This window comes from Budorcas taxicolor, chromosome 4 (genome assembly GCF_023091745.1).
Source record: "Budorcas taxicolor isolate Tak-1 chromosome 4, Takin1.1, whole genome shotgun sequence".
In the NCBI taxonomy this organism is placed as follows: domain Eukaryota; kingdom Metazoa; phylum Chordata; class Mammalia; order Artiodactyla; family Bovidae; genus Budorcas; species Budorcas taxicolor.
This window is the reverse complement of record NC_068913.1, coordinates 67,283,417-67,302,282: the sequence shown is the minus strand read 5'-3', so window position 1 is coordinate 67,302,282 and position 18,866 is coordinate 67,283,417.

The following is an 18,866-nucleotide window of genomic DNA, read 5'->3' as shown; positions in this document are numbered from 1 at the left end:
GGGACAAGTCCATGGGGAAACCTAGTGCCCAATAACGGAGGCCCAGAGTCTGGAAGACTCCAAGAACCACCAACCTGGACATCTCACTGGGCCACATGGGCAGGTCAGGGGTGACTGGGAAGGTCCCGGCACCCCCATTCTGCTCTAAGAGACGCCCAGGTCCTGCCTCCTTCTATGGGGGGGCTTTGCTGATGGTGATACAGTGGCAACTTGGCCTGTGGAGGTTGTGAGGTCAGTGTGGCTGGAGCAGGCTTTCTTATCCCGGTGTGCAGTGGGCCACTACGAGTGACAGCTAGGGCCTCGGTCCATGCAAACTGCCTCTGCGCCTCCCAGGCTGAGGGCAAGCTGCTATGAGTGTGAGTGTACAGGCCAGGCCATGGAAACAGGGTCTGGCTAGCCTGGGGCAGCTAGGCCTACCCAGGCAGGTGTGCCGAGACTCTCTCTCACAGCCCTTCCGGGCTTTTCTCCTTATCTTGTCCCCTCCTCCCTGGTGTGAAGCCCTCTCAGTCCTCACCAGGGGCCCTGGGCACCCCCCACCTTAACCCCTGCTCTTCCTTTGCCATCCTCTGACCATTCCAGAGAAGGGCCTTTCTTAGTTAACTGTTTAGTTTTAACTTCTAGAATTTTAGTACCAGGATACAGAGCCTGAAGAAGAGGTTGAGGAACTCCCCTTGGACTTCACATACAGCTTTTCTAATCTTAACAATACCTTTGGAAGGCAGAGATAACAGCTTCCGTTTCTAGAGGATGCTAAGGGCCCTGAAGATGAAATAATTTGCCCAAGCCCACACAGTGTGTTTGTGGCCAAACTGGGGTTTGAATTTGCTCTGTCTGGCTTCAAAGATTGGGCTCTTTCCACTATGTGGTGCTGTCCCATTTTGTCAAGACTCCCACTAAATTTACCTCTGGGCCAGCTAGGCTTGCTTTGCCTGGAGGGTGTTGAGAGGAAAAATAAGGGAAAACAATAACTGACTGAAGGGGATTCCAGCACCAGGAGAAATGCCGTTTATTTGGGGGCCAGCTGGATATTGTGTCTGCTCGGGGCCTGTTGTTAACACCTGGCCCAAGACTGCTCCTCTGGCACTGGCCCCACCCAGTGCCGGCCAGGCCTGACTGCCCCTGTCTCTATTTGGGAGGAAAATATTTGATAAACTTCTTCATCCAGAGGTCGTCCTCTGCCACTAGCATATATGGGAAGGAGTAGGACAATGCTACACCCTGAGGGATAGTAATGCACCACTCAGGCCTGGGGGCTAAAGCATATGGGGCCAGGCTGCCCCAAACTCCTCACCTTCCAGCCTGTGGGTTCTGGGCTTTAGGTCCTCTTTCTCCCAAGGGTCATCCCCAACTCTGCTCATGTTCTGTCCAGCCCAGCACAGAGGGGAGGCTTTAGGAGAGTAACTGAATTGAAGCAGAGCTTCTGAAGCAATCATAACTCTTGTCTGTTTTGTTCATCAAAATTTAATGGAGAGAGTATATTTCCTGGAATGTTCTATGACTCAGCCTTGGTTCCCCAGCTGCTGAGCATTCAAGCCACTACACACATGAGGTGCTTTGATGGAGGGGGGTGGCCACCTATCACCAACCTCCCTTCCCCCAGCTGCATCCATGCTGAGACCAGATAACAGGCTGCTTCCTGCACTGGGCTCCCCACGGTTCAGGGGAGACCTACGCGTGAAGGTGGCTCAGTTGGCCCGGAAGACTGTGCCCTCAGCACTTGGCCCAGAAGGAAGCAGGATGTAATTCAGCAGTTACTGAATCCTAGGATATTTATCCCTCCATTAAACTCACAAGAGCAAAAAGTTATGATTTCACAATTGCCTCATCTGTTCTGAGTCACACCTTTTTGCATGCTTTTGCAAAGCCCTTTATAGGGGACATCAGCCAGAGACCTGTGAGTAATGCCCAGGTCAACTCAGGGCTGCCTTTTAGTCACACATATATATGACCTCCTGCATCAGTTCAGTCCTGGGCTTCTAAATATCCAGGAATCTGGGAGTCTTGGAAACTCATATGCGCTTCCCTGGTGACTCAGTGGTAAAGAATCCACCTGCAGTGCAGTAGCCGCAGAAAACGCAGGTTTGATCCCTGGGTTAGGAAGATCCCACTGGAGGGCATGGCAACCCACTCCAGTATTCTTGCCTGGAGAACCCCGTGGACAGAGGAGCCTGGCAGGCTACAGTTCATAAGGTCGCAAAGAGGTGGATACGACTGAAGCGTCTGAGCACACACACGCACATGGACTTGTATTTTCCTTTTGATATATCCTTCTCTTCCAGGGCGAAGGGCTCTAGAGAGGATCGAGACTGGGGTTGGTCAACTGGTCAGACATAGACGCTGTGAGACCTCAGTGGAGTTCGGTTCAGTTCAGTTCAGTTGCTCAGTCGTGTCTGACTCTTTGCGACCCCATGAATTGCAGCATGCCAGGCCTCCCTGCTGCGAAGTCGCTTCAGTCGTGTCCGACTCTGTGTGACCCCATAGGTGGCAGACCACCAGGCTCCGCCGTCCCTGGGATTCTCCAGGCAAGAACACTGGAGTGGGGTTCCATTGCCTTCTCCGCCAGGCCTCCCTGTTCATCACCAACTCCAGGAGTTCACTCAAACTCACGTCCATTGAGTCAGTGATGCCATCCAGCCATCTCATCCTCTGTCATCCCCATCTCCTCCTGCCCCTGATCCCTCCCAGCATCAGAGTCTTTTCCAATGAGTCAACTCTTCGCATGAGGTGGCCAAAGTATTGGAGTTTCAGCTTCAGCATCAGTCTTTCCAATGAACACCCAGGACTGGTCTCCTTTAGGATGGACTGGTTGGATCTCCTTGCAGTCCAAGGGACTCTCAAGAGTCTTCTCCAGCACCACAGTTCAAAAGCATCAATTCTTCGGTGCTCAGCTTTCTTCACAGTCCAACTCTCACATCCATACATGACCACTGGAAAAACCATAGCCTTGACTAGACAGACCCAAAGTAATGTCTCTGCTTTTTAATATGCTATCTAGGTTGGTCATAACTTTTCTTCCAAGGAGTAAGCGTCTTTTAATTTCATGGCTTCAGTCACCATCTGCAGTGATTTTGGAGCCCAAAAAAATAAAGTCTGACACTGTTTCCACTGTTTCCCCATCCATTTCCCATGAAGTGATGGGACCAGAAGCCATAATCTTCATTTTCTGAATGTTGAGCTTTAGGCCAACTTTTTCACTCTCCTCTTTCACTTTCATCAAGAGGCTTGTTAGTTCCTCTTCACTTTCTGCCATAAGGGTGGTGTCATCCGCATATCTGAGGTTATTGATATTTTTCCCGGCACTCTTGATTCCAGCTTGTGCTTCTTCCAGCCCAGCGTTTCTCGTGATGTACTCTGCATAGAAGTTAAGTAAGTAGGGTGACAATATACAGCCTTGACGTACTCCTTTCCTATTTGGAACCAGTCTGTTGTTCCATGTCCAGTTCTAACTGTTGCTTCCTGACCTGCATGTAGGTTTCTCAAGAGGCAGGTCAGGTGGTCTGGTATTCCCATCTCTTTCAGAATTTTTCAGTGGGGTTAGAGACCCAAAACTGTCCCTGAACCCAGCATCCTTGTCCATCTCCAAAGCTCATGTGAGCTCCAAGAGGGTGCAAATGAAAGACTGTGGGTGGCTTAGGGAATCCATTTGCCCCCTAGCCTCAAGGATATGGTGCCTTTTGGGGATTTGGTAGAAGCAAAGAGGGCTCACTGCCTATTGGGGTTCCCAGGCTGGCCCTCAGTGTCCTTGCAACCAAAACCAGGAGCCAGTCTGGAAAAGCACTGGAGGGACTGGTGCCAGGAGCCTCCACCCATAGCGTGGCCCGGCCACATGCTGAGCCATTAGGATTTTTCCATCATTCCTGGGGGTCACACCTTCACTGGATAGGAGCCTCTCAAGGAAGGAGATAGTGATTAATGTTTTATGGTCGAGCTGCTGGGCATGACGCCTTGTTTTCTTTAGGATTAGAATACAATGAGGATGATGAGTGGAATTTGCTATGATCTGGGGGCCAGGGAGGGGCCGTTTCTGGGGGCCGAGGACCCACAGGTGGTGATGTTTACTGTCCTTGGTGCCTCAAAAGGGGAAATTCTAGAAGTAGGAAAGGCAAATGAGGCTCTTTCCAACAGGGCCCTCATTCCTGGCCCTCAAGAAACAGTTCCCACCAACACCTCGGGCCCTGGGGTGCAGAGAGGCCACAGGGGAAGGGAGCCCAGGAATTGTAACAAGCATGTCTTGCTTAGATGACTCTACTTCATTTTAATAAACCTTATTCTCAGTATATAGACGTGTGCTTATGTTTCTGTTTTTTCCAGTGTATTGATGAGGAATGGGACCAGGGCAGAACTGACCTTTGGCCATGTGGGTTAGTATGGCCTCACCAATTCTTTTTTTGTTTGTTTTCAAAAATATTTTTAAGTAACAAATTTTACTTAAATTAAATACTAAATGGCACCAAGTTGAGTACAAGTCAAACATATTACTAAATATATTAAACATGAACTTAAGTTTAATGAATTAGAAATATTTATTTCTTTTTAATTTCTTCCCTATTAACTTTTTCATTTTTATTTTTTTAATTGAAGTATAGTTGATTTACACTGTTGTGTTGGTTTCAGGTGTATAGCAAAGAGATTCAGTTTATATATCTATATATACAGGGCTTCCCTGATGGATCAACAGTAAAGAATCCACCTGCCAATGCTGGAGATGTGGGTTTGATCCTGGGCTGGGAAGATTCCTGGGAGAATGAAATGGTAACCCACTCCAGTATTCTTGCCTGGAAAATCTCATGGACAGAGGGGCCTGGCAGGCTATACAGTCCATGGGGTCGCAAAGAGTCAGACTTAGTGATTAAACAGCAGCAACGTCGTATATGTATACATATATATATCCTTTTTCAGAATCTTTTCCCTTATAGATTATCAAAAATACTGAATATAGTTCTCTGTAGGTCCTTGTTGGTTATCTAGTGTATGTATAGGAGCATGTATGTGTTAATATTAAAATACCTCCATATATTTTGATCTCTGCAAGTACCTCCCCCTCACCCATAGCTGTCTGGTTTCAGGCTATCCTGGTGCTTCTCTCGTCTCTAGCCTCCCCTAGACTTGTCCGCAGTTCAGCACCTAAAGGGTTAAAGTGTCATTAGCAGGATGAAAGACCCCCAAGATCTTGTCCAGCTCAACAGTTGTGGGATGCTTTTGGTAGACAGGTGCCCCTGCCACACAAGACGTGTACCTTGCACATCACCTCTAGTTAAGAAAAAAAGAGAGTGCATTCTCTCTCTCTCTCTTTAAAGTGAAGTCTCTCAGTCATGTCCAACTCTTTGCGACCCCATAGACTGTAGCCTACTAGGCTCCTCTGCCCATGGGATTTTCCAGGCAATCGTACTGGAGTGGATTGCTATTTTCTTCCCCAGGGGATCTTCCGAACCCAGGGCTCGAACCCGGATCTCTCTCATTGCAGACAGATGCTTTACTGTGTGAGCCATATATATATATATATATATATATATTAGAGGTGTCTATCCAGTAAGGTCCAAATTAGGAACCGTGTGTGATGGAGGAGAACTCATTCCTACAGTGATGCATTTGGGTCATCCTCTGATCTGTCCTGAGAGCCTGCCAGTGGTTCTCATGGGAGAGTCACGGGACAGCTCTGTGCAGGCACACAGACCCAGTGCTCTGCTAGCTCTTGCAGCCTCAGCCAGGACCAATCCCTGGCCAAAGGCTAAAGAAACCTCCTCTGCTCATGGTCGTGTATCTTAAAAGATGTCCAACACCAGGGGCTATGCTCAGTTTACATGAAGCCTCCCTGCCCTCCATGGAGAATATGAGCCTGGGAGGACTGGCCTGGCTGTGCTCAGGAAGGGGGAGCTGGTATACATTTTCAACAAGCTACTGCTTGAGCCAATGGAACTACAATTTGGAGGGAGAAAAGTATTGTCCTTGGGGAGAAAAAGGAAAGAGAGGGAGGGAGGGAGAGAGAGAGATTCAGTGAATTCAACCAATGAGATTAGTCCAAAAGAAGCACACCCAAAGAATTAATAAACATAAAAAAATTCTCGATGGGAGCTCACCATTGACAGAACTCTCGAACATTCTGAAAAGTGGTTAACATATCCTTGACCCCTTTCTTAATGTGGGTTTTATTTCTTAAGAAAACTTAGCTTATATTTTTCAGACTTCCCTGGTGGCTTAGACAGTAAAGAATCTGCCTACAATGCAGGAGACCTGGGTTTGATCCCTGGGTCGGGAAGATCCCCTAGAGAAGGGAATGGCTACCCACTCCCGTATTCTTGCCTGGAGGATTCCATGGACAGAGGAGCCTGGTGGGCTACAGTCCGTGGGGCCACAAACAGTCGGACACGACTGAGTGACTTTCACTCACTTATATTTTCCAGAATGCAATTTAGATAACCTATGCCTCTAAGGAACAACAACAAAAAAAAAACCCAACCAAACAACCTAAACCCATAAAACCAATAGAGTTAGTCATAATCACACAGACATCGACAGCTGTGGGTCATGCCCAGGCCACGCTAGGTGTCAATAGACTTTGGTGGGTGTGGGTGTGGTGAAGAGTGATGGCTATAGAGCAGGAATCAGTGATGCTCGAGGTGACCGTGCAACCTCCTGTAGCATCTGCTTGCCACTGAATTGATGTGAACATCTCACACATTTGGGGTGGTTTGTCTGAACTCCAAGGAAACCTCTAAATCGCCGAGCTTGAGTTTTTGAACACATTGAAGGCACATTACCCAGACCGCAGAGCAGATGAGCATATGCTGAGTCCCAGGTAGTCCCAGTGGATCTGCCTGCTGGGAAAAGCAAGTTCCTGGGAGCCTGGTAGAGATCAGGCTCCCTCCTTGCCCTTGCCAAGTCAGCTCTTCTTGCTTGGGCAGATTACACATAACGTGGTGGTGTTTTTACCTTTTTGGCCAGTGAGAAATGCATAATAAATTATACATTTGATAAAAATGCTGGCAACCTCTACTTTCACATACCACGCTTCCTCAGCTGACATTCCTGTGAATCAGCACTGGGAGGTGAGTTCCATGTTCGAGAAGGATGGAGCTAGTTTTGTGTCTTAGGTCAAATCATTGACCTAGGCCGGTTTGGGAGGCAACCTCTCCCGCAGGACAGGGGCACATGGCCCCTCGCTGTCTATAGCCTCTGGCAGGTGTGAGCCAACAAGCATACACCTGCAACTTTGAAAGAAGTATTTGTGAGCTCCTGTTCTAGCATACTGTGTGTTCACCCATATTTCCAGGTCTTAGCAGCAAAGACAGGAACACGGGCATTTACCGGTCCTCTGTACACTCGTATCTCTCTGTCCCCTGCCTGTTTGCCCCTCTCTCTATCTCCCCACTGCCTCGCTGCTCTGTATCTGCTCCACACCCCACAAGAGGATTCCTGGGCTCTGTGGAGAGGATGACTCTGTGAAACTGTTCGTGAAGTTCCAGGATTAGCTGATGTGTCCGGGTTGTGACTGATGAGCCGGCGGCACCTTCCATCCGAGACGAACTCCAAGAATTTCCACTGCTGGCACTGCTGACCTCCCGGCCTGGGAGGAGCCACGGCATCTGCCTCCAGGAATGTGGGGCCTCAAGACACCAAGCCTAGGAATGTTTCCATCGGGCCCAAACCTTCAGTTCCAGACAATTCTGAGGACTCCCAGCTCTCTGCTCACTTTTCTTTCCCTCTTTCTCCCTGTGAAGCCGCCTCAAGCTGGAGGGAAAATTCTGGAGAATTAGCTTTGAGACAAAGCTTAGCAGCCATCGGATTTTACTGACAGGTGCCATTCATGTGGCCAGACACGGCCTGAGTGAACGGTGTGGGCGGTTCTCCTGCCCTCTGTGGTTGCCTCAGCTCTTGACCGGTTTTCCTAGGGGCTGAGGTAATTTTGAAAAACACATCGCCCTCTGGGAAACTCATCGTAGTAGAGATTTTGACAAGTCCTTCAATAAAGAACTTGTTGAAGGCAGTGTTCACCAAACTTATTTTTGTCCATAGAACTCGCTTTTGAAAGCAATTCGATGACTGTTTTGGACAACCGATCTTCCACAGAGCACATGTCACTGCGGCCTGGGCGTCGTCTCTGAGGGCTCCTCAGCGTTCAGATTCCCCTATTTAAAACCTCAGGGATGGGGGTGTGCTTATTCTATGAGAACCTCTCCTGAGGGCAGGTGCAAGGGGAGAGGGTGAAAGAGAGACAAGTGTTGAGTTCAGGGTGAGGGTATTGGGGCCCCTGGGGATGGGGGAGGCAGGTAAGGGTGTGTGTGTGTGTGTGTGTGTGTGTGTGTGCAAGAGAGAGCCTGAGAAGGAGGGTGTAGGGGAGAGACTCGGAAAGAGAGAAAAATAACCAGTTATCAGAAGACGCAGATAGATTACCAAGGTTGAGAGACACACAGAGAGAGAGGGAGAGGCTAGGGGTTGGGGGTGGGCTGCTTACAGTCTGCCTGAAGGATGGGGAGGACCTTCTTCAGGGCCCGTCACTGATTAATCTCCATCCGGCCTGGTCCAGGGGGGCTTGTACTGTGGCCAGTAGCAGGCACCTGGAGTACACAGTGAAGGCTTCCTGGAAAAGAGCCTTCATGAATCATTGACTGGCCTTCATTGTGCTGGAAACAGAGGAGTCTCGTGTCCATGCCAATCTCCCCAAGCTGTGGGCAAAGGTGGTGTGGGCCGGGAGTAAGTCTGAGCTGAACCACATCTCACACAGAGCCTCGGAAACAGGCTGACCCAGGGCCACCAGGACGTGCTGGGCACCTGGGGCATCCCTTGCCACCAGAGCAGTGGACGTGGGCTAGGATTCCGGGCCCAGGGTTCTGGGCTTGCCTCTGACACCCACTTCCCATAAAACCTTGGCTTCATTCCCTCTCTCTGGGCCTCGATTTCCCCAACTGTACAAGGAGGACTGAATTTGAGAGTCCAGGAAACCCCTCTCGGATGTAGGATTTTCCCGAAGGCTTTTCCAAATCACACGGCAGAAAGCCTCTTCCCATGTATGGGCCTGGGAGGGGTCTTTGTATTCAGACCCCAACTCATGCCTCCGCAGCTAAGACCCTCTGGGCTCTGCACTTGCTGTGGGGGATGGGCAGAGGGATGGAGGCCTTGGGTCCATCCTGGAAGCTCCAGGATGCTTTGGGAGACCCGATATCCCACACGGCCAGGACGGGGTCCGTCCAGCTCTAGAAGGTGAGAACCTCTCCTGAGGGCAGGTGCAAGGGGAGAGGGTGAAAGAGAGGCAAGTGGGTCTGTCACCTTCTAGGACTGTACTATGCTCATTCTTCCCAGTTGCCTGAGCTTCTCCTGGGTTGGGGCACCTGGGGCACCCCTCCCCCAAGTTAGTTTGGCAACAGCATGGAGGTGGGAGGAAGGTGGGTCATGGTGGACTTTCACAGAGGCTGGCCACGTGCACCATCATTCCCACCCCTTGCTGGAGACCCAGACCTAATCCCCTGCCGAGGGAGGAGGGCGACTGGGCAGCACCCACAGACCTGGCCTTTATTCCACACGAGCTGGGGCTTCTGAGGGCGGAAGCACCACCCTGCACCTCAGGCCAGCTCTTGAGGAAGCCAGAGAGGTCCCTGCCCAGGGCTGAGCAAGGGGACTATTTCTTAGCCCCAATCTCATGCTCACAGGGTCCTACCCCCTCCCTCTGATGGCTGCTAATTCCTTGTGGGCTCTACAAGGCAGGTTCTGGGGTGAAATAGATTGAGGAAGGAGTTGAGAAGGGGGTGGGTAGGGTTCCTTAGCAGGCCAGGCTGGAAGTAGAAGCTTCCTGTTCTCTTGGGTGTCCCAGGACAGCCGTGTCTGCATGTGGGGACCGTGGGGACCGTGGGAGCAAGCTGTTTAATGTGATGTGTGATAATGCTAGGAAGCTGAGATGACAGATAGTTGACCAAATCCCCCATATCTACACTCCTGCCCCCATTAAAGAGCTGGAAAAACTGAGGCCAGAGACAAAGGCTTTTCCCTCCCTCACTTGGGGGCTCCGTCCCCACTTGGACTGGAGCTCTCTCTGCTGCCTGAGCCTTCCCTAGCTCTCGTCTCTGGCTGCTTTTCACTGAGGTCATTTCTTGTCTCTGCCTTGCCCTGTCCCCATGGGGCAGCCCCGATCCATTTCTGGGAAGGCCTTTACAGCCTCCAGAATCTCTCCAAACACAGTGAGTACCTGGGCATGGTTGTCAGACTCACCTGGCTCCCTGCTCTCAGCTCGCTCAGCCTGCCCACCTGTGCACCTCCACTGGTCATGGAGAGAGGGAAATGTTCACCAAACCAAAGAGAATAGAGGGAAGGGGCGTCCGGGGTTGCAGGCCTTGCAGGTTGGACCTCCCGAGGAAGCAGGGGGTGCTGTTTCTCTAGGCACTGACTGAAGGGGCCACGGGATAGGCAGGGAAGCTGGAGCACAGGCCAGAGGAGCCGCTGCGGAGGAGGCTGGCTGGGGCTCTCTGAGCCCTTTGCCTCCAGGTGCTTGGTGCCTGGGAATTTCAGGGTGATCTGGGCTTTGGAGATGGAGGATCCTGGATGGGATCAGAAGGGAGGCTAGAGCTCTCGGAGTGGTCCATGAAGGGGCAAAGGGGAAGCCACCTACGATGCCCTGCTGTGTGTTTGCTCTGTGCAAGATCTCTCAGCCATGTCGCTTTGCTTGATACTGATGAATGAGCTGAGAGTTAGGGATTCACTCGTTCATTTAATGGAGAAATGCTTCTGGAGATACTATTACTTGTCAAGCACTGTTCTGGGTATCAAGTATGGAACAAAGCAGACATGCTTATATTTTAAAAATGAAGAAACTATAAGTCAGAGAGGGTAGGCAACCAACTCAAAGTTGCACAGCTAGCAAGGGCAGAGCCAGGACTCAGGGCCATGGTCTGGGCCCAAGCTCTTCCCATTTCTCTGTACTGGTAGGAGGCAGGGAGTAGAAAGACAGTGTAGTGAGGAGGAGAGAACCTCAAACTGCCTTGCTGTGTGAGTGAAGACGGGTCACCTCCCCTCCCCTCCCAACTTTGAGGGACTTGACCAAGCCATCTGGAATTGCTCCTGGGAGGCAACAACAGAAATTAACATTTTAAATGGGGACAACTACCAATTTTTGAGCAAGTTCTATGCATCAGGTCCTGCAACCTTCATGGGAGTCCCTGAAGGTTCCTGAGCAGGTGGAGGGGCACAGCTGAACATCCCTGAACACAGCTTGCCCCGGGCCTCTCCCAGTGCCCCAGGACCTCTGGTCCTCAGAGGAAGCAGTTAAGGCTTTGGACAAACAGAAGTGACAGGCAGGGACTCAGGGACATACAGTTTATAAATAAAGGGGTTGGGTGGGGCCAGGCTGGTTGCTTTGGGGAGAGTGAGGACCACACTGCAGGGAGAAGCCAAGAGAAGGTGTCAGAGGACAGCCAGACCCTCCTTCACTCACTGCCCCTCCCAAGCCAGGGTAGGCAGCTCTGGTCCAGCCCTCAGGTCCTTGAAGCGGGGACCAGGGAGGCTTCCTCCACTCATCTTCTCGGCTCAGCACGTCTACCCTGACTGCTCCAGTTGCCCTGCTTGCAAATGAAAGCTGGGTGCCCAGAGAAGATGAGTGTGGGCTGTTGGGTAGGCAGAGAGGTGATGGGAAAGGAGGTGGGAAGGTGGGGATGGAGGGAAGGATTTTACCAGAGGAAAGGAAGAACAGGCGGGGGCATCGATATCTCACGTGGAACATATCTCTCCCTGTACATTTTAACTTTTAAAAGTTACATTAAAAATAACATACTTATAAATAATATATGTAGCTTGGTAGAGGGGTTTAGGTCACAGGCTCTGGAATCAGACTGCCTGGATTAGAATCTGGGATCTCATATCAGCTATACGATCTCCAACAGATCACTGGTGCCTCTGTTTCTTCATCTGTAAAATGGGCACCCACCTCACAGAGCTGTTGTGAGGATATAATGAGCTCATGGATATAACGAGCTTATTAAAGGGTCTGGCACGTGGTGAATTTGATATGTGTCTGACAGTTAGCTATCCCATGGACTATAGCCTGCCAGGCTCCTCTATCCTTGGAATTCTTCAGGCAAGAATACTGGAGTGAGTAGCCTTTCCCTTCTCCAAGGGATCTTCCCAACCCTGGGATCGAACTCAGGTCTCCCACATTGTGGGCAGATTCTTTACCTTCTGAGCCACCAGGGAAGGCCAAATTTGATAAAAATAGTCATTATTGTAGAGGTAAAATATAAAGTTTAATAATATAATACATATAATATAAAGAACATAAAGTAATAAAGTTCAATAATATAATAAACACCCATGAGCCCATCATTCATCTCCCCAGTTAGAACATTTCCAGTAATTCGCATCTGGTTGTGTGTCGGCTACTCTCTGAAGACCCCTTAGAGGTATATAGTGTCTTGAATTTTGTGTTTATCATTCCTTTGCTTAAAAAAAAGGGTTTTTATTATGCAAGCAAGCCTAAGTGCCTAATCGATTTATTGTTTACTGAACTGAACTGAACTGAACTCTTTTTTTTGGAAATGATAGCACATTGTAGATAGCTTTCCAGGATACTCCCTCCATCTTTTGTTTGTGAGATTCATCCTTATTGTCACCTGCAGCAGGAATTCATTTATTGTGAAGAACCTGCCACCCATGGTCTCTCCGGCCACTCCTGCCCTCTCCTGACCACTGGCCACGGAGAGTCTTATGCAGCACAAAGCCCACCACCTGTGGGGCTTCAGGCCTGGACCCCCACCCTGCAGCTGTCCACTGGCCCTCAGCTCCGAGCCCTGGCATCCCAGTACGATCTCTGGATACAGGGCCACATTTCATGGGCAGTGCCCCTTCTCTTGTGGTTTGGGGAGAAGTGGCTGGCGGCATGGCACTCTAGCTCTGCTTTTGACTGGCTGTGTGACCCTGGGTAGGTCTCCTGCCCTCTTTGGGCCACGATCTCCCTACTGTGAGGAGAGTGGGTGAAGCGGTCCATCCCTCCTCAGCCACGGAGTCCTTTCTCTGCTGCAGGGGGTACCTTGCCCCATCCGGAAAGTCTGGTGTGCCGGGTGCAAGGTGGGGCCGCGCGGGCGGTGCCACTTCCTTTCCCCCTCTCAGTGGGGCTGGTGGGCGCCTTTCCTTTGTGATGATGTCCCAGAGCTCTAGGGACTCTGCTCCCAGCGCCTTTGTTGTTGTTGAGTCACTACGTTGTGTCTGACTCTTTTGCAACCCCGTGGACTGTAGCCCACCAGGCTCCCTCGTCCATGGGATAGATTTCCCAGGCAAGAGTACTGGAGTGGGTTGCTATTCCCTTCTCCAGGGGATCTTCCCGATTCAGCACCTTTAGTGTGTAATAGCCTCTTCAACACCAAAATAAGCGTCTGAAACATTGAGTCAGAATCTTGCCGTGAATGGCAGCATGCAGCTTGGGCCACAGACAGCTCCTGGGGCTGGAAACCTGGAGACCTGCATCCCAGTCCCAACTCAGAGAACACTTTCCCAGGTGACCTCGCGCACCTCGGTTTCTCCTTCTGCAAAACAGGGACAGTTATCCACACTGGGCACGTGCCAGGGACGGTTGGGCCTGTACCTCCCTCACGCAGTGCCTCTCGTCAGGCCTGGCTGGAGAAAGCCTGCTCTGGGAGGAGGGCAAAGTCTGCGGGAAGTTTAAAGTTTATCAAGAAATGAGTTATCCATACACAAATCAAAGCCAGCGCCTTCTTCAGTTAGAGGAAAACAAAGTGTCACGTTGTTTTGGGGCTGCCTGGCTGAAGTGCGCCTCCCCCACCCTGCCCATTCACCTTGTCCCACCCTGCCCCACCCCATTGAGCAGGTGCTCCTGCGGGTCATAATTTCTGCTCAGGGGAAAAATCACTCTGGGACTCTGAGATTGACCTGAAAACCCAAGAAGAGAAATGGATTTGCCCTCAGAGCCCAGAGGCTCGGCCCTGGTCCTCCTCCCGATCCTGACCCTGGATGGAGACTTGAACCCTGAGCCAGTGCCAGACTGAGCTCCGAACCGGATCCAAGTCTGACCCTAAAGAGGTCACAGACTGAACTGTGACTCCAGACAGAGGCTGAGCCCTGACCCCAGCTTCAGGCAAAGCTGGGTCATAGGCACACGTGAGAGTGCCCATGGCTTCAGGCAGCCGGAGCTCTAGAGCCTCAGCTAAGCGATTCCCTCCCAGAGGGCCAAGGATGGGGCTTCTGTCCGTAGGGATCCGCTCTGAGGTCCCAGCACTCCAGCTCCTGTGCTGGCCTGTTCCTGCCCCTGAGGGAAGCACAGAGTCATGGAACAGGGAGAGAGGCTAAAACTCAGCCAGGGACAGGGCTCGCCCCAGCCTTGCTCTGGCCAAGTACCCTCTGTCGGCAGCCCACTCCAGCAAAGGAGATCAGGGCCAAATATCCAGAAGGAGCTGCATCCTGAGGCCTGTGCATCAGCTATAAGACCCCAGCCCCAGTTATGGACATGCCTGGAGCCATTTTGAGGCGAGGGCTGCTTTCTAGCCTGGCCCCTCCCACTGACCTCAGGAAAAGGCAGCAGTTATTCAGCGTCACCACCAGGGGGCACCAGACATAGATGGCACTGAAAAGCCTGTGCGGTCAAGTGCCTTGGGGCTTTCGCTGTGGCTTCGAGGGGTTCTCAGGGAGAAACCTGATAGTCCATTAAAAAAAATCCCACCTGCTTGTAGCGAGAACAGACTCTACCCTGACATCTACAATATCCACTGGTGACAAGGAAAACTAAACACTAGCTGCTGTGATCTTAATTTTAATTTTACAAGTAGTACACAAATACATATTTTTTTAAACATTGGAATACTGGAGACAAAGCAACTGTTCCATTGCCTACAGTCTATACCTTTCCCGTTTCCTTTTTCTCCATTTTTACAATTTTGATGTGGGAGTTTCCAGACATTAAAAAATGTGTACGTGTATGTATATCTATTTTATGTGCTTAGTCGCTCAGTTGTGTCTGATTGTAGCCCGCCAGGCTCCTCTGTCCATGGGGATTCTCCAGGCAAGAATACTGGAGTGGGTTGCCATGGCCTCCTCCAGGGGATCTTCCTAACCCAGGGAGGGAACCCAGGTCTCCCACATTGCAGGAGGATTCTTTACCATCTGAGCCGGCAGGGAAGCCCCAAAGGGAATTCCCCTAACATGATAAAGGCCATATATGAAACCCACAGTGAATATCATACTCAGTAATGAAAGACTGAAAGTTTTTTCCTTAAGGTGAGGAGCAAGACAGTGGGTACTTCTAGTCAGTGGGTACTAGAAGTTCTAGCCAGAATAATTCGGCCAGAAAAAAATAAAGGGCACCTAAATTGGAAAGGAAAAAATAAAATTACCTCTGTTCACAGATGACACAATTAGGTGTCCTGATGTTGAATTCAAAAAACTCAGATCATGGCATCTGGTCCCATCACTTCATGGCAAATAGATGTGGAAACAATGGAAACAGTGACAGACTTTATTTTCTTGGGCTCCAAAATCACTGCAGATGATGACTACAGCCATGACATTAAAAGATGCGTGCTCCTTGGAAGAAAAGCTGTGACAAACCTAGACAGCATATTAAAATGCAGACGCATTACTTTGTCAACAAAGGTATGTCTAGCCAAAGCTGTGGTTTTTCCAGTAGCCATATATGGATGTGAGTGTTGGATCACTGGTGCTTTTGAACTGTGGTGTTGGAGAAGACTCTTGAGAGTCCCTTGGACGGCAAGGAGATCCAACCAATCAATCCTAAAGGAAATCAATCCTGAATATTCACTGGAAGGACTGATGCTGAAGGTGAAGCTCCAATAATTTGGCCACCTGATGCAAAGAGTCGATTCATTAGAAAAGACCCTGATGCTGGGAAAGATTGAAGGTAGGAGGCGATGGGGATGACAGAAGATGAGATGGCTGGATAGCATTACTGACTCAATGGATGAGTTTGAGCAAGCTCCAGGAGTTGGTGATGGACAGGGAAGCCTGGCATGCTGCAGTCCATGGGATCCGAAGAGTCGGACATGACTGAGCAACTGAACTGAAATCACTTTCTGTTACTCTGCCTTTCAGGGAAGCAGAAGTTCCTCAAGTATGTATTTTTGAAATCTTTCCCTGTTGATACAAAATTAGTTTACCCTTTCAATGCTTTATACTAGTCTGTTGTGTGAATATACACATTTTATTTAGCTATTTCATTATCATTGGACTTTTGTGTTGTTTTCTGGGTTTTACTGCATTTTACAAATGATACTGGGCTTCCCTGGTAGCTCAGTGGTAAATAATCTGCCTGCAATGCAGGAGACTCAGGTTCAATCCCTGTGTTGGGCAGATCCCCTGGAGAAGGAAATGGCAGCCCATATCAGTATTCTTGCCTGGAAAATCCCATGGACAGAGGAGTCTGGTGGTCTACAGTACATGGGGTTGCAAAAGAGTTGGACACGACTTAATGACTAAACAGCAACAACACAAATAATTCTACCCTCTAGAACAAATATCTAGGAATAGAACTTCTGGTTTATAGGGTAGGTTCACTCATAGATATAAAAGATTATATCTGTCTTTTCAAAGTGTGTGTACCAATGTTCACTCTCATCTGTACAATATAGAAGTACCACTTCCCCAAATAATTCTAAACATCATATTGTCAGACATAAAATTTTTAGCAATGTGATAAGTAAAAAAGAGTAACTCATTATTTTAATTTTCATTTTCTTGAATATTAGTGATGTTGAGCATTTCTTTATCTGTTCATTGCTTCCATTTTACTTATTTTCTGAATTGCTGTTTCTATCCTTTGCTAGTTTTTCTATTGGATTATTTTCCTCTTATTATTAATTTTTAGGTCTTTTAAAATGAAGTTTTAATACTATATCTTTATCATTGTTGGTCACAAATATTTCTACCAGTCTGTAGTCTGCCTGAAGTTTTATTTATAGGGTTCTTTCTTGAACATATATACTTATTAATGCCGATGTGCCCAAACTTACCACTCTTTTCTTTATGATTTCTTTTTATGTAGAAAAAGTTTCTCTTCTTCTGAGGTTGTAAAAACAAATTTGCATTTTTGGAAAAAATCTTACTGCTTTATAGTTTGGACTTTAAGCCTTCTAGAATTTATATTTCATCAATGTGAGCTAAAGAGCTAATCTTATATTTTCCATCCAAAGAATTGATTATTCTAACTTTCTTTGCTGAGACTCCAGCCTCGTAACATGTTCTCTGTGAGTTATGCTCTGTATGAGGTTCTCTGTAGGCCTTTCCTTTTCTGCTTATTCCAGAAACCCAATAAGGAAGGTATCATGCCAGTTTTTCAACGAAAAACTGAGGTTCAGAAAGGCTAAATAACTTGCCCAAGGTCACACACGCTGTGTGTGTGAGACAGACCTGTTTAAGTCTGCCATTGAACTCAAAGTGGTGGAGTCAAACTTTGAACCCTGAGCAGATACAGAAATAGCTGGAGATGGAAGTTCAATGACCCCGGCCCATTCAGAAGGGATAGTGGGCCTGGGGGAAGCTTGAGGAACACAAACAATTAAATCAGGGTCTCTCAACCTTAATTCTATTGACCTTTGGAGTGGATAATTCTTCAGGTGGTTGTGGGGGGCCATCCTGTGCGTGGTAGGATTTTAACAGCACCCCAGTTTTTATGGTTTTTATCCCTTACGTAATATTAGTACCTTGCCACATCTCCTCCCCGCCCCTGACTGCTGGCTGTGACACTGAAAACTGTCTCTAGGCATTGACAAATAGATAAAAATCAGTAGTAGCATTAATATCAATTATTAACCCTCAGTAACACCAGTTGATGTTAATTATCAACAGTGATTGATTGCAGATTTTATCCTTGGACTGTTGCCTCTCTGTAGCTGGGGATGGAGGCTCTGGCTTTCCTTTTAAGCTACACCTGCTCGGTGCTCTGTGTCTGGCATTGATCCTTACTCAGCCTGTCAACAGAGGGGCTCTGCATCACCCTGCAAATGTGCAAGCTTGGTGTGATTGAGCCCTGCCCCAGGTCACGGCCGAGGACATGAAGACGCTCGTACAAGGGCAGGAGTGTCTGGGGCTGGGGGTGCTTCTCTCTTTCCTTTCAAAATAGTTTTCTTTGTTGGTGATGAGCACAAATGGAAAAACACAGCCCTGCTGATGTAAAATGATTCCTCAGTCCAGATGTGGCAGGGACGAGGAGCTCCATCATTCATGATTGGCGTCAGGCTGGAAACGTGTGTCAGAGTCCCGCCTGACAAGCTCTGGGATTGCAGACCTGCACACAGAAGGCAATGGCACCGCACTCCAGTACTCTTGTCTGGAAAATCCCATGGACGGAGGAGCCTGGTGGGCTGCAGTCCATGGGGTCGCTACGAGTGAGACACGACTGAGCGACTTCACTTTCACTTTTCACTTTCATGCATTGGAGAAGGAAATGGCAACTCACTCCAGTGTTCATGCCTGGAGAATCCCAGGGACGGGGGAGCCTGGTGGGCTGCCGTCTATGGGGTCGCACAGAGTTGGACACGACTGAAGCGACTTAGCAGCAGCAGGAGCACACAGATGGCGGGCCCCACCAGGTACTGGCACCTTCGGGACGCTTGAAGATCTAATGCAATTTCCAGACGCCCTAGTGCTCTGCAAGGTTCTGGGCAATTTAGAACACTGTTTCTAGCCTGGCCAACTGAGATCCCTCATTTTAAAGTCTGAAACTATAATAAAAATGACAGGGTAATGAATACTCAAATTAATCTGAGCTGCTGTGTAGGTTCTCTTGTTTCTGCCCCTGATAACACTGGTTTTGCCCCACTCAGGATGGCTTAGCTACGTGAATCTTCTTGCACGCTTCCTGTTTTTCCCTGTTTCCATATGGACTTCTGAAGAGACTTTGACAAGCCCCCATGTAAAGTCCAGAG